Source organism: Salmo salar, chromosome ssa20, assembly GCF_905237065.1.
Source record: "Salmo salar chromosome ssa20, Ssal_v3.1, whole genome shotgun sequence".
Taxonomy (NCBI): Eukaryota; Metazoa; Chordata; class Actinopteri; order Salmoniformes; family Salmonidae; genus Salmo; species Salmo salar.
Window position 1 is genome coordinate 12640729 of NC_059461.1, and position 13048 is coordinate 12653776.

Here is a 13048-nt window from a genome sequence, read left to right on the forward strand (position 1 = left end):
AGAAGAGATAAGACATGCTGACATGCTGAGATAAAAGACCATAACATAGATGACTCATTTCAAGAATCTGGGCATATGTCACGGATCACTACTTTACATGAGAGGCATTTGAAGGTAAAAAACAAAATTGTGTTTTTTGGTAGGAATGCCTTCTGGAACATGTGACCTTTCATGTGCCTTAAAAGTAAACCTGTATGCCATCTGTAAATACAAATACAAAGTAATAATTACGAGCCTAGTTTGTTTGGCCACAGGAAGAATACAGGACCCTTCCCGCTAGCCGTGATTGGCTGAGATAATGGATGGGCTGGACATCCCGAGAGATGAGTTTGTATTGGTCTGCCATGTAGCACGCTTCTGTCTATGACTGTCTTTATCTTTATCCCTCTCTTTATCCCTCTATAACAATACCGCTACAGAATTGTCGCCCGAACAGGGACTTGAAGAGAAGCACCCATGACACCACCCACACAAAGATGAATCATGTCTTTTGTTGAAACCCCATGCTGTCAATGTGGATACACCTAATGTTAATCATGACCGGGATTCTTTCATTGTGGAAGGACTCGATGGTGTAATGGAGTTGGAGAGCACTGGCCCTTATCCCCAGGCTTCTGGTTGGCCTATAACTTCTCCACCATTACCCTCCCCTCAACCTCTTCCTGTTACCCTGCCCAGACAGACTGGGAGAGGAGTCTCTGTGCTCACTAGACAAATGGAACAAAAATGGACACACCAACCGTAGTTTGACAATGCAGGAGAATGCCATTCGGAAACACAGTGAAAGTGTAGAGGCTCATCAGAAAGATGTGCAGCTGAGGTTGGCTCACCTCAAATGGAGGAAAACCAGCAACAAACTGTTCAGACAGAAATATTTACAAGATTCTCTGAAGCAGGATATTCAAGGAAAAATGCTAGTTTCAAAACACTAATGGAAACGAACCATTATTTAGTCATAACCTATCTTGAGGAGGAACAAAAACAGAGAGCAGAGGAGTCAGCCTCTGTTGTGAAGGGAGTGTGTTCTTATCTGAAAGACATAATGGAGGACATGAAGAACTCTCTCACAGGGTAACTATGATTTTTGATTGAACAGACGCAAAAAGAGACCTCTAATGAGAAGGAAAAAGCACAAAGGCCACAGACCTTCAACTGGAGGAGCTGCCCCAGGAGGTAATGCAGTGCTTTTCCCTTCTGGACAAATCATCTGCACCTCCCTCAGGGTTTACCTCTGCCACTGGCTCTGCCATTAAGAAGGGGGTGAAATGCTAATGGACCCCTGCATGCCAAAGCGCATTTGAAGCATTCAAAAACAGTCTCATCACTCCTCCAGTGCTTGGACATCCTAACCAGAATGCTCATTTCATTGTGTACACAGATGCAAGTCAAACAGGACTTGGAGGAGTCTTGTCTCAGCAAACAGGTCCTGGAACATAAGAAGTTCTTGCCAAAGTAAGTCGCATCCTTAATTCAGCCGAGAGGAATTATTCAATGACTGAAAGAGAGTGCCTCACAGTGGTCTGGGCTTTGGAGAAATGGAGCTACTACTTGGACGCTAACGTCCTCACCATTCACACAGACAATGGCAAGACCAACAGCCGTCTTATTCACTGGTCTATCAGACTGCAGAGGTTTGACTTCATCATTGAGTGTCGCAAAGGAAAACTGAATGTTGTACCAGATGCTCTTTCTCGGATCACAGAGACTGACAATGTTTGTCCTCCATTGTGTACCACTTACACTACTGCTAAGTGCCTGGATGATTCCTTCCCTCTGGATGATGACAGTGTGTGGAGAGCATAGCAGAATGATGCCGCCATCATGGCGATCCATAAGAGTCTTTCTAAATAAAGTGTATAGAAAAACTCCAAGGGATGGAACACACAGAACTCATTACCACATCTTCCTTCCCTCTAAATTGAGTGACCAGATGATCCAAGCTTATCATGCCAACCCATGTGTTGCCATCTTGGAGTTTTCAAGACCTACCGAAGATTACAGGAGGTGGCTTACTGGCCAGGCATGTAGGTTGATACCAAGAAGTTTGTCAGAAATACAAACCATACATTGGTAGACATGCCGGAAAACTGCCGCAGACCGTTGTGAACCATCCCAATGAAATGCTGGGAATTGACCTCATGGGACCTTTTCCTCCCAGCCTGGGGACGCGGAATGAATTTTTGTTGGTGGTAGTGGACTACTACACACATTGGGTGAAGTTGTTTCCACTCCGCAAAGCCACAGCATCTGCCATTGCTCTAATTCTGCGAATGGAGATTCGGGATCCTAACTGACCTATGACTATAATTTTTACGAGGATTAAATTTGAGGAATTGTGAAAAACTGAGTTTAAATGTATGTGTAAGGTGCATGTAAATTTCCGACTTCAACTGTATGTCACGCCTTTTGGTTCCCACCCCAGTCGTCATTGCTTCTGTTTCTTGTCTGTGCGTTGTTTATGGTTCTTGTTATGTTTCGTTTATTCACTAAATGCATTCACTCCCTGAACTTGCTTCCCAACTCCCAGTTCACACGTTACAGAATGACGCCTCACCAAAGGGAAGCATCAGGGAGTGTTTTATGTTGTTTTTGTGTTGGAGGTGATGTCGGATCCGGGTGTCCGAACCGGAGCTACCTGGGAGGCCTCAGCCGGTTTGTCTGGTTCCCATGCCTCAGCTGGCTCGACAGGCTGCAATGCCTCAGCGGGTTCGATAGGCTCCAATGCATCAGCGGGCTCGATAGGCTCCCATGCCTCAGCTGGTGAACAGTTTCCCGGTTCGTCAGGTTTCTATGCCTCAGCGGAGGCGAGCGGTCCGCTCCGGATCCCCGGGATTGTCCTCCTGCGGCTGGAGCCGGATGCGCCGCGGAGGGGGTAATGTCACGTATGCTCTATCCCCGGCGCTCTAGGTCACCACGCTCGCGCGCCTCAGCCAGATCGTCAGGTTTCCGCACCTTAGCAGAGGTGACCGGTCCGCTGCTGATCCCTAGGATCGTCATTTTGGTCGGCGTCCTGCGGCTGGACCAACGCGTCGGGGAGGGGGTAATGTCACATGTGCTCCCTCTTCCAGCCTCTAGGTCACCAGGCTACTTGTTATGGCGCACACCTGTCACCATCGTTACGCTCATAATGACACTCACCTGGACGCCATCACCTCCTTGATTACCTACAACTGTTTCTGCCTTTGGTTCCTACCCCAGGGGTCATTGTTTCTGTTTTATGTCTGTGCGTTATTCGTTTTTCATGTTATATTTCGTTTATTCATTAAAACCTGTTGGGGCTAGGGGCAGTATTGAGAATTTTGAAAAAAAATATGTGCCCATTTTTAACTGCCTCCTACACCAACTCAGAAGCTAGAATATGCATATTATTGTTCAGGTTTGGATAGAAAACACTCTGAATTTTCTAAAACTGTTTGAATGGTGTCTGTAAGTATAACAGAACTCATATGGCAGTCAAAACCCTGAGACAAATTCTGACAGGAAGTGGATACCTGATGTGTTGAATTACCTTTAAGCCTATGCCATTGAAACACACAGGGGCTTATTAATATTTGAGCACTTCCTATGGCTTCCACTAGATGTCACCAGTCTTTACAAAGTGTTTTGAGTCTTATACTGTGAGATCTGACCGAACAAGAGCCTTGGAACGGTGGTGGCCGATTAGACTCTGGCGCGCGAGTTCATGTTGGGTACTCTCGTTCCAATACGTTTTAAAAGAGAATGCAATCGTCCGCCTTGAATATTATTCATGTTCTGGTTAAAAAAGTCACCAATGAATTATGCTATACAACGTTTCACATGTTTGAACGAACGTAAATATTTTTTTCCCCCTCGTTTATGAAGACAAGTCCGGCGGGCATAGATCATGTGCTAACAACACGGAGCTTTTTGGACATAAATTATGAGCTTTTTCGAACAAAACTACATTTGTCATGGACCTGGGATTCCTGGAAGTGACATCTGATGAAGAGAATCAAAGGTAATGGATTATTTACATAGTATTTTCGATTTTAGATCTCTCCAACATGGCGGTTAGTCTGTATCGCAAAGCGTATTTTTCTGGGCGCAGTGCTCAGATTATTGCAAAGTGTGATTTCCCAGTAAGGTTATTTAAATCTGGCAATCCGGTTGCGTTCAAGAGATGTAAATCTATAATTCTTTGAATGACAATATAATATTTTACCAATGTTTTCGAATAGTAATTATTTAATTTGTTGTGCTGATTGACTGGCGGTTATTGGAAGGAAACGATTTCCTCAACATCAACGCCATAGTAAAACGCTGTTTTTGGATATAAATATGAACTTGATAGAACAAAAAATGCATGTATTGTCTAACATAATGTCCTAGGAGTGTCATCTGATGGAGATTGTCAAAGGTTAGTGCATAATTTTAGCTGGTTTTCTGCTTTTGGTGACGCCTGTCTTTGAATTGACAAAACATTACACACAGCTATTGTCAATGTACTCTCCTAACATAATCTAACTTTATGCTTTCGCCGTAAAGCCTTTTTGAAATCGGACAAGGTGGTTAGATTAAGGAGATGTTTATCTTTCAAAGGGTGTAAGATAGTTGTATGTTTGAGAAATTTGAATTATGACATTTAATTGTTTTCAAATTTGGCGCTCTTGATATTTCAACTGTTGTTGATAGGGTGTACCAGGGGTGGGATGCTTGCATCCCACATAGCCAATAGAGGTTAAATGTATTCACTACCTGAACTTGCTTCCCGACTCCCAGCGCACACGCTACAATGGCCTTATTTCTATAACAGCATATGGGATGACAGTCATTCATATTCCATTCACCCAGCTCAATTTAAAATTGATAGGTTTTGGCTACTACATGACACTACATTTTTTCCTATACCCATCATGAGGTTACTACAGCATAGCCAACGAATGAAAGTTTATAGTGTAGGTGCACAGATCGAGAAACAAATTGGAGTAATCAGTGACAGACAGACAGTGACAAATTCAATACCACCTTGCACACACTGCATCTGGCTGATCTAAAGTGTAATCATTAGTCCAATAGTTTTAAACAAGAGATTATACAAATTCAGGTATGTTTATTCAATTTTTTTTACATTTTGCTTCTGTTAAAAAAAAAATTCCAACAGAATCAGCAGCATGAATACACCCCTGATCACCGGCACACACAGTTCACTTTCATAGCAGCCACATACAAACAGTATCCTCAATTTGCTATTATTTAAAATATTTTTTACATTGAATTTTAAACCACACATTCTACCTGCAGCCTACTTTCATTACATTCCGTCATCTAGCAGACACTCCCATCCAGAGTGACCCACAGGAGCAACCAGGATCAAGAGCACGCCCAAGAGCACATCGACAGATCTCCCCCAAGTCAAATCATCCCATCTATCTCTGCTGGCCATTTTCTTTGGAATTCTACGTGCCATATACAGTATCTTTCAACTATGCTGTGATGTTTAACATACAATTTCAATCTATCTAATCGAATAGAATCCACAGATTGCGAGTTGAAGATAAATACATTTCCTAAGAGTATTAATATATTAGCAATTGATTTACCAGGTGTCTCCAAATCTCCTAACAATGCAATTTCTAGGGTCAATTTTCTATTCATGTTCTGCTTTTTCAGTCATTGTGGACTTCAGTTCACACCACAACAGTAGTCTGTGAACAGGCAACAAAAAAAATTCCAAGCCAAACTTTCATACCACAACCGCTACACACATCCTACATCATTGTCACCATATTAGCTAACATCATTGTCAACATAGCTATTAGAACTAACACGTTAGTAAACCTGCTACAATCACGCAGTACAGTGTACAGCAAGCAGTTTAGCAATTGCACCAGTGTGCCTCGGTCAAAATAAATAAATAAAATGAAAAGCTGACCTTGAATTGGAATAATTCCAGTGATGGATCTCCTAGCCAGCTAGCTAACATGAAAGCATTACTATCTGTTTGAGCCGGGTGTTTGAGTAGGCTAAATTAAGCCAAAGTGAGAAAAAACCACAATGAAATATAGCTAGCTCTCTCTCTCTCTAATGCTTCTCCTTAATTTTTGAAGAAATACATTTTTGAAAACTGTTCAACAATTGTCTTTCTCTCTCCATGTGTCAGCTACTCACCACATGTTATGCACTGCAGAGCTAGCTAGTTGTAGCTTATGCTTTCAAATCATAACAGATCATATCAAATTGTATTGGTCACATACACGTGTTAAGCAAATGTTATTGTAGGTGTAGGGAAATGGTCTCAGTACTAGACTAATTCTCTGATCCTTTGATATTTTGATTGAGTGGACAACATTTCAGCTCATGCTGCAAAAGCTCTGACAGGTTGGAAGTCATCATAATTAATTATGATATAAGTCTATGGAAGGAGATTAGAACCATGAGCCTGCTAGGTTTTGTATAGAAGTCAATGTACCCAGAGGAGGATGGAAAACAGCTGTCCTCTAACTACACCATGGTGCTATTCCAGAGAGTGCTGTTGAGGCAACTGTAGACCTTCATTGCAAAACAGTGTGTTTTTATCAGTTTTATGGTGACATTAATATATTTAGTATAGCTTTATCTAAAAAGGAAAACTTTAATGTTTTACTATTTACATTTTTAGGAAATTCACTGACACCTTACAGCTAGGCGTTCCGCCAGCGGGACACCTGTTGACAACTTCCAGTGAAATTGGAGGGCGCACAATTCAAATAAATAATCATAGAAATTACGGATATTAAACATTTAGGTACATTCAAGTGTCTTATATCGGTTAAAAGCTTAAATCCGTGTTAATCTAACTGCATTGTCCAATTTACAATCAGATTCACAGCGAAAGCATGCCATGAGATTGTTTGAGGACAGCACCTCACATCAACATATTTTTCAAACAGCACAGGTTTCATAAATTCACAAATAACAATTAAATACTCACTTAATTTTTGAAAATATTCCTCTGACTTGCAATCCAAAGGGTCCCAGCTATAACATGTAGTGTCGTTTTGTTAGATAAAATCCTTCTTTATATCCCAAAAAGTCAGTTTAGTTGGTGCCATCGTATTGAGTAATCCACTCGTGCAACATGCAGAGGACAGAATTCTTTAAAGCTCATGCTTAACTTTGTTAAAACAAGTCAAAATATATTTCTATTTAATCCACAGGTACCCTGAAATGTAATTAAACTATAATATTTAATACGAAAAGAAGTATATTCAATAGGAAAGCAAAATTAGCAGGTGCTTGTCCTCTTCATCGCGCGAACACAGACTAATTTCCAACTCTGTGTTCCTGTATCAAAACTCTGAATTCTTCCTAGTTTTGGAAGAAACAAGCCTGAAACCTTCAACAAAGACTGTTAACATCTAGTGGAAGTCATAGGAATTGCAATCTGTGAGCTGGATTAACTTTTTCCCTATACGTTTTAACCTGTTAGGGCTAGGGGGCGGCATTGACACGGCTGGATAAAAAACATACCCGATTTAATCTGGTTACCACTCCTACCCAGTAACTAGAATATGCATATACTTATTACATATGCATAGAAAACACCCTAAATTTTCTAAAACTGTTTGAATGGCGTCTGTGAGTATAACAGAACTCAAATGGCAGGTCAAAACCTGAGAGATTCCTTTACAGGAAGTGGCCTGTCTGACCATTTGTTGAACTTCTTTTCCATCTCTATCATTTACTAAGGATCTCTGCTCTAACGTGACACTTCCCACGTCTTCCATAGGCTCTCAGAGCCCGGGAAAAAACAGAATGTCGTCATTCCAGCCCCAGGCTGAAACACATTATCGCCTTTCTCAAGTGGCCGATCAAGAGACACTGGCTTATGCGCGTGACCCCGACCGCCCCCGCCTTTGGGATTTTTTCCTCTGTTTGCCGAAAAGGAGATTCCCTGTCGGAATATTATCGCTTTTCTACGAGAAAAATGTCGTAAAAATTGATTTTAAAAAGCGGTTGACATGCTTCGAAGTACGGTAATGGAATACTTAGAATTTTATTGTCACGAATTGCGCCATGCGCGTGACACTTCTTTACTTTTTCGGATAGTGTCTGGAACGCACGAACAAAACGCCGCTATTCGGATATAACGATGGATTATTTTGGACCAAACCAACATTTGTTATTGAAGTAGCAGTCCTGGGTGTGTATTCTGACGAAGACAACAAAAGGTAATGAAACTTTTATAATAGTAAATATGATTATGGTGAGTGCTAAACTTGCCGGGTGTCTAAATAGCGAGCCCGTGATGCCTGGGCTATGTACTTAGAATATTGCAAAATGTGCTTTCACCAAAAAGCTATTTTAAAATCGGACATATCGAGTGCATAGAGGAGGTCTGTATCTATAATTCTTAAAATAATTGTTATGCTTTTTGTGAACGTTTATCGTGAGTAATTTAGTAAAATGTTAGCGAATTCCCCGGAAGTTTGCGGGGGGTATGCTAGTTCTGAACGTCACATGCTAATGTAAAAAGCTGGTTTTTGATATAAATATGAACTTGATTGAACAAAACATGCATGTATTGTATAACATAATGTCCTAGGGTTGTCATCTGATGAAGATCATCAAAGGTGAGTGCTGCATTTAGCTGTCTTCTGGGTTTTGGTGACATTATATGCTGGCTTGAAAAATGGGTGTCTGATTATTTCTGGCTTGGTACTCTGCTGACATAATGTAATGTTTTGCTTTCGTTGTAAAGCCTTTTTGAAATCGGACAGTGTGGTTAGATTAACGAGAGTCTTGTCTTTAAATGGCGGTAAAATAGTCATATGTTTGAGAAATTGAAGTAATAGGATTTTTAAGGTTTTGAAAATCGCGCCACAGGCTGGCAGTGGCTGTTACGTAGGTGGGACGAATTCGTCCCGCCTAGCCTAGAGAGGTTAATGGAAGAGCATGGTTTTTGCTTGGTTTTTCTTTGGATTTTCTCCTACCATATCTATTGTGTTATAGGCTCCTAAATTATTTGAACATTTAAACAAACTCCAGACTGTCCTCTTTTGAATGGTACCAATTTTATCCATATCCTGGCTTCTGGGCCTGAGTAACAGGCAGTTTACATTGGGCACGTCAGTCAGGCGAGGCTGACATAGGCTTCTGATTAGCCTTGAATATGATGGTTAGTAGAGATTGTCAGATGGCTCCAAAGGCATTGCTAATCTATTACCCAGTTCAATAGGGTGTGTGCAAACATTTGCTCATTTTGGTCCGTTTTGTCATTTGACATGGTCATAGGTTGGTTGTTCTTTACTCAGTTCACAACGTCCATACTTATAACGTTGGTGAACTATAAACCTTAAATGGTATATAAAAACATTGTAAATGAATAATAACAGAACACCAGTGATAGCAGATCATGTAGCCAAACTCAACAGTCCCCATTTATAAGATTGAAAAGATATAGCCATTGGTTTGTTATGTGAACCATTTCTCTGTTCAACTTTTTCAAACATGATTTATAGTTTTATGTTTTACCACCATCTTGTGGAAAAAGACACAGGGGCGCAACATTAGTATTAAAAGAGCAATATGGAACTGGTACATAGAGGTCTACATCAAATGTTAGGAGGACCTTAAACAGGGATATACCTAGAATGTATCACTTAGCTGAGTAGTATTGATAAATCTGGTACGAAGACTATAATGGTTGAATTTAGACAGTGAATGGGTGCGTCCATAATATCAACTTTCTCCCTTCATTGAATACGTGGAGGCATTGGCTAGTGGCCTTTCCACCATATTTCTTTCAAAGCAGTGAAGGGAAGTGAACAAGTGCACACTTTGGGACGAAGGAGAGATAAGTAGGTAATATCATGACGATGCCCTCTTTGGACACTGCAAGCACCATCCCCCGACCTCTATACTTCTGACACCAGGCTCTGTAAGAGCGGTCGGAAATTCCTACGAGGAGACCCTCTCCTCATGGCCACAGTATAGAGAGAACAAAGGAGTTCTTCCACCTCACAGAACTGGAGAACCGAACGACATTTATGTTCTGGAGAGGTATAAAAGATCGGTGAAGAATCCAGCTACGAACTGATCCGTTTGGTACAATTTTGTGAAACTCATGAGAGACAATACCGCTACATTACCAGAATCATGTTTATACAACAGCCTCAGCTATGAGACTTACATCTAAATGGTTGTATAAAATGAATGAATAAGGATGGAACTGTTTGTGAAATTGTGTAATGTGATTTTGGACTGTTTAATGAAGGAAACTCCAACTCCCTTTGGAATCTTAACTAAATCAGAGGACCGCCCATGAGCACAGTTATGGTCTGGCGTTATGGGACAGGCCCTTTTCTGCTCTTCCGAATAAAACCCCCACCTAGGTTTTCTATCACCAGACCGAGCTTACCTCAATTATGAGATGGCTTAACCTGTTATGGCTAGGGGGCAGTATTTTCACGGCCGGATAAAAAACGTACCCGATTTAATCTGATTATTACTCCTGCCCAGAAACTACAATATGCATATAATTATTAGCTTTGGATAGAAAACACTCCAAAGTTTCTAAAACTGTTTGAATGGTGTCTGTGAGTATAACAGAACTCATTTGGCAGGCCAAAACCTGAGAAGATTCCATGCAGGAAGTGGCCTGTCTGACAATTTCTTGCCCTTCTTGATTATCTCTATCCAATACAGGGGATCTCTGCTGTTACGTGACACTTCCTACGGCTCCCATGGGCTCTCAGAAGGCGTCAAAAAGCTGAATCGTGGCTTTGCAGGCTCTGGCTGAAAAACATTAGCGTGTTTGGATAGTGGCTGGTCACAGTACTGTGAGACTCAGGCTCGTGCACGAGTTGACTCCATGTTTTATCTTTGAATGAAAACCACCACTCCCGGTTGGAATATTATCGCTTTTCTACGAGAAAAATGGCATAAAAATTGATTTTAAACAGCGGTTGACATGCTTCGAAGTACGGTAATGGAATATTTAGAAAATTTTTGTCACGAAATGCGTCGTGCGCATGACCCTTCATCACCCTTGGATTGTGTCTTGAACGCACAAACAAAACGCCGCTATTTGGATATAACAATGGATTATTTTGAACCAAACCAACATTTGTTATTGAAGTAGCAGTCCTGGGAGTGCATTCTGACGAAGAACACCAAAGGTAATCAAACTTTTCTAATAGTAAATCGGAGTTTGGTGAAGGCTAAACTTGCTGGGTGTCTAAATAGCTAGCCCTGTGATGTCGGGCTATGTACTCAGAATATTGCAAAATGTGCTTTCAGCAAAAAGCTATTTTAAAATCGGACACCTCGATTGCACAAAGGAGTTCTGTATCTACAATTCTTAAAAGAATTGTTATATTTTTTGTGAACGTTTATCGTGAGTAATTTAGTAAATTCACCGGAAGTGTTCGGTGGGAATGCTAGTTCTGAACGTCACATGCTAATGTAAAAAGCTGGTTTTTGATATAAATATGAACTTTATTGAACAAAACATGCATGTATTGTATAACATAATGTCCTAGGGTTGTCATCTGATGAAGATCATCAAAGGTTAGTGCTGCATTTAGCTGTGGTTTTGTTTTTTGTGACATTATATGCTAGCTTGAAAAATGGGTGTCTGATTATTTCTGGCTGGGTACTCTGCTGACATAATCTAATGTTTTGCTTTCGCTGTAAAGCCTTTTTGAAATCGGACAGTGTGGTTAGATAAAGGAGAGTCTTGTCTTTAAAATGCTGTAAAATAGTCATATGTTTGAAAAATTGAAGTTTTTGTGTTTTTGAGGAATTTGTAATTCGCGCCACGCCTATCATTGGATATTGGAGCAGGTGTTCTGCTAGCGGAACGTCTAGATGTAAGAGGTTAAGGTTGGAGACCATGCATTTCTCTTGATTAACTTTTAACCAAACCACGTGGTTAAACTCTTAGACTATCGATACCGACAGAATAAGAACAAGTCTTTTGATATTAATTACTAGTTGGCAGCTAGGAATTCGGTATCATTGAACGTGAAGACCGACAACCGCCTAAACATCTGTCCTATAATGACATTAATGAATGTCACTCTGAACTACCCATTCTAACCACGACAGAGAGAGAGAGGGCGGACAGACTCTCCAACAGAAAATAACTTTTCAACAGAGATCCCGACGACACACTGAGCGTAAATGTATATATTGATTGCAATTGTTCCCGAATGAGTGAGCATTCATGTCCAAAGGATTAGTATTTCAATTGTTATAATTATCAACTCTGTAGTGCCTTCTCAGTTGACCCCCCCCACTCACCTTTTGTCTAACAAGCTGCCATGCTGGTTTAGCCCACTAGGGCACATTCCCCTATGATTTCCTTGTAACCAAATCTACTGTTTGTTATGCATTTCTGTGAATTACTTAGTAAATAAATGATTTTAAGACAATTGATGTATGGATGACTCATAGTGAAGACTGGGTTCGTGCAGATAACCAACAATTTACGACGTTTGGAATGAGACTGACGTGAGGTAAATAAGTCATTAATTCGAAGACTAATTGATCAGATATTAAAATATCTGAAAGTTATATTAGGAAAATTATAACTTTGTAATCTTAATATTTTCCTTTGTGCCCCGACTTCCTAGTTAATTACAGTTACATGATTAATCAGGTGAATCGCATAATAATAATTACAGAGAGTTATTTGATAAATATGTCTTCAGTTTTAATGATGCCAAAGACATGACAGTAATATAATTGTAACATAGCCCTTGTCAACGACCACAGGAAGTGACATCAGATTGGAGGAGCAGTTAGTGACAGTGTTTCACCTCACATCATGTCTGCTCCAACTAAACAGAGTTATCTTCAGGTTCAATAGAGGACACATCAGAATCATCATAGAAATGTCTCTGGGCTCTGTGGTCATTCTTTACTCACTTTATTGAAGTACTGTATATGTCCTTCTTACAATGCACCCTAGTCGTGGAGCAACTGGAAATGAATGGTAGAACAAAGTGTCTCTGTCTGAATTTAAGTCTATAATTGATGCATAGATTGTGGACAAATGTAATTGCTTTTAAGTTTTGCTAATATATTTTTGTCTTAGTGTGTT